This window comes from Triticum urartu, chromosome 5A, assembly GCF_056163025.1.
Source record: "Triticum urartu cultivar PI428250 chromosome 5A, HENAU_Tu73, whole genome shotgun sequence".
In the NCBI taxonomy this organism is placed as follows: domain Eukaryota; kingdom Viridiplantae; phylum Streptophyta; class Magnoliopsida; order Poales; family Poaceae; genus Triticum; species Triticum urartu.
The window spans coordinates 5,838,580-5,841,960 of record NC_141877.1 but is presented as its reverse complement, the minus strand read 5'-3'; the positions used below and the strand labels follow the sequence as shown (position 1 = coordinate 5,841,960).

Here is a 3,381-nt window from a genome sequence, read left to right as displayed (position 1 = left end):
TTTATAAGCTAACCTAGGTAAAATGGGTCATTTTAGAGCTAACTTAGGTAAAATGGATCGTCTATGAGCTAACTAAGCTAATTATGCAATTTTTGACATAAGTAAGCTAAGTACAGATCGTTTTAGAGCTAACTTAGGTAAAATGGATGGTTTTGGAGGTCAGTAAGCTTATTAAGTCATTTTGGAGGAGAAGAAGCTACGTCTAGGTCATTATGGTAAGCATTGGAGGAAATAAAGCTAAGTCTAGGTCTTTATGCATGTGTTAAGCAAAACACTATATAAACTTACCAAGATCCAGGAGGTGTAGGAGCGGGGTGGCTCGTGTCGGTAGATGGAGAAGGATCGTGCGATGCTTGTCTGGAGTTACGCTGCACCAAAGATCATTTCCAATGTCTTGTTAGCATGATGACACTCAAATGTTAAGACTAGCAAGTAATGTCCATTCAAATAAAACTCACCGTGGTCCCAGGAGCAATCACTGGCATCGGCGGAGCGGTCTGACCTGTCTTCTCGCACACAGACTGCACATTTGGTTTTGACGACTCAGTCATACTAGTTAGTAATGAGACAAACACTACATGGATGTTTTGGCTAATCTGCAGAAGAAACTTACCACAAGGAGCTCGTACATGGCCCTTGCCTGCATGTCATTCCGTGCCCTCTCCTCCTCCATCATCTTTGTCGTCCTCTCCTCCAACTCCCGCTGCCTCTCCGCCGCCTCCGCCAGAAGTTTCTCCGTTCTATCTCTCTCACTCTGTATAGCAGCCTGCAACACCACTCACATGACCATTTGTAATCATTGATGGAAGCGCACACAATGTAATGGAGAAAGACAAATGAGTACGTATCACTAACCTTGATGGCGAGTTGTACTGGCCGTTCACGAGGCCTTATCTCAGGAGCGGAGCTCGACTGGCGCGCCTTGATCTCCGGGAGAGTGCTAGGACAACGGATAAGTCCATCTCCAATGGCTATGGAGCCATGGGACCTCCCGCCACCATATATCATCAATAGCTCTGGATCAATGGGACCCTGGCTCGGGTTAAAGTCCTCCCCTTTCCTCGCCTTCCCCTCATCTCTATATCTCACGAGCTTGTTGTGGGAGGATATGTTGGTGAAGTTGTTTGCATCATCGAGGTCAGACTGAGAGAAAGCCTTGACTTTCTTGAAAGAGGCAGTGTGGGCCATGGCATACAGGTCGTACACCTCTGGCACCTTATCCGCCTTATTGTAGCGTGCCTGAAAGAGAGAAACAATGAAAATTATTAATTAAAGGGCTCAAGCTAGCATGATGAATGAATTGCATGAATCATGAAGCAAACCACATACCCAGTTGCGCCCGAACTGATATAAGTTGGAGCTGCCTTGATGGTGTGGCACACCTTCCATTTGGGCACGTTTGTCCTTGGCCTCGTTGTGGAGGGCTAGCCATTGTTTTGAGCACCACTCATCGACCAACACCTCCCAACAATCCATCCGATCCGCACACCATCTCGGAGGCGCCTAAGTTAGCAAATAGAAACTTGAGCGCTACGGCTAAGAATTACTAAACGAAGGAACTTAAGTAGAGAAGGCCTTAAGAATTACCTTCATGTACTGCTCCTTACTCAGGAACTTATCGCGGCACGCCGGCTTGGTCTTCTTGATACCACGCAAGGCGTAGTAGTCTCGAACAGCCTGCACCCGAGCCTCGTGCCGTAAGTTCTGGAGTAGGCGCTTGCAGACGTTCTCGATAACATGTGCCGCGTCCTCCTCGTATCCCTCCTCACACCTGTAGAATGTCTGCAATCAAATGAGACAATATTGATTAGTACAATTAATAACTAGCTAGTTGAAGATTTTTAAATGTGTAAAGGAGAAATTACCCAAAACTTTCTGATCACCATGTCTGCCCTCGTGTCGCACACGACACCGTCGATAATCTCATCCGGCGGTGCCGGGGCAGCCACGTAGTGCTCCCAGCTCAATCCAAGCTCTGGAAGCCGACCCTCACCAGGCAACGTGACAAACCCCGGGAAGTTTTGCCAGCAAAGAACTCCAAGGACGGAGTTGGGCCGGCGGACACTATGATGGTGGTCCCAACCCCTGCAGCATGACAAGGCCAACGCATTAGTTATTTGAAAAAACGTGAATGCACAAGGTACAAAAATATTAAATGCACTTACGTACCTCTCCCCATCAGGGAAAATCAACCACCTCTGCTCGCGGGTCACCGGCACGGACGGGAGCCGTGTAGCACCACGCTGGTAGACGGTGCCCCCCTCCTCCTCAAGATCAGTCGGCTCCCCGCCATCATCAGCATGGCCACTCGACTCCTCGGGCTGATCCGGCTAGGTACCCCATCCGGACGTGTGCTCCTCCGGGGTCACGTGGGCCAAACTCTCGTGGGCCGAAGGCCAGTCGACCCGAGGCTCGTGGGCCCAAGACCCGTGGACCGGAGGCTCGTGGACCGGAGTCCGTGTAGCCTCCTACTCGGACGAGTCCACCCTAGCAGTCACGTGCTCGGGTGAAACAGCCGGGGGTGGCGGCGAGGAAGGCGCCGTAGCAGTCACCCTACCTCCTCTCCCACGACCACGTGCCCCACCTCCTCTCTTCCTACCTCGTCCCCTGCTGGGCACCGCGGTCGACGAAGAAGGGCCCGGCGGTGTGGCCATACTGTCCAGCAACGCTCGGCGGAGAGGTGCGTCTGGAATGGAAGACCTCAGACCACGCTCCCGACCAGCGCCCACCATATTTCAACACCTGCCATGACAAACAGTAAACGGAATTAGTACAACATAAAAAAAGACCGACATGAATAATAATATGTGTATCACTTAAGTGTGTCATCATCAAGTACAACATAAAAAAAATGAAATACCTGACACTACTAATAATCTCGATCAGTATCATCAATAAATGCATAATCATCATCATCACTATAATCAATGACGGGCTCATAGGGTTCATTGGCATCAACATGTGCATGGACACCTTGACGTAATCGGTCAAGCATTGACAGGTCATCCGCAGCAGTAACCTCTTCTTGTTCCTCCTCTGGGGTGATGTCGGATTCATTGTCGCTGTCTACTTCAATGTTTTGGGGTGAAGTATAGCGGTTCTTGAAACGCTTTTTGGAAAGACGTGTCTCTTGGAAGAATTCTCCTTCATATGTGTCTGGGTTAATGTGAGGTTCATAATCCTCTTCCTTTGGGGGAGAAAGTCTAGCATGGGGCGGCACTTCATAAACGACATCCCAACCTTTCAGATTTGGATTAGTTTGGCAGGCCCACGGTAGATAGAATACTTGGGTCGCCTGTTGAGCCATAATATAGACATCAGGAACATCTAAATGAGTGCTTTGGTTGATTTCAACTAGCCCTATATGTTCATGAGTCCTTC

General features: G+C 49.3%; 1 long non-coding RNA gene across 1 annotated transcript; it reads right to left on the bottom strand.

The window, feature by feature from the left end:
• Positions 1-288: 288 nt before the first annotated feature.
• On the bottom strand, positions 289-762 carry LOC147967360 (uncharacterized). The gene is made up of 3 exons (XR_015603158.1): positions 614-762; positions 459-521; positions 289-368 (listed from the first exon to the last, which is right to left on the bottom strand). It is a non-coding gene; the product is annotated as an uncharacterized LOC147967360 (long non-coding RNA).
• Positions 763-3,381: the final 2,619 nt, after the last annotated feature.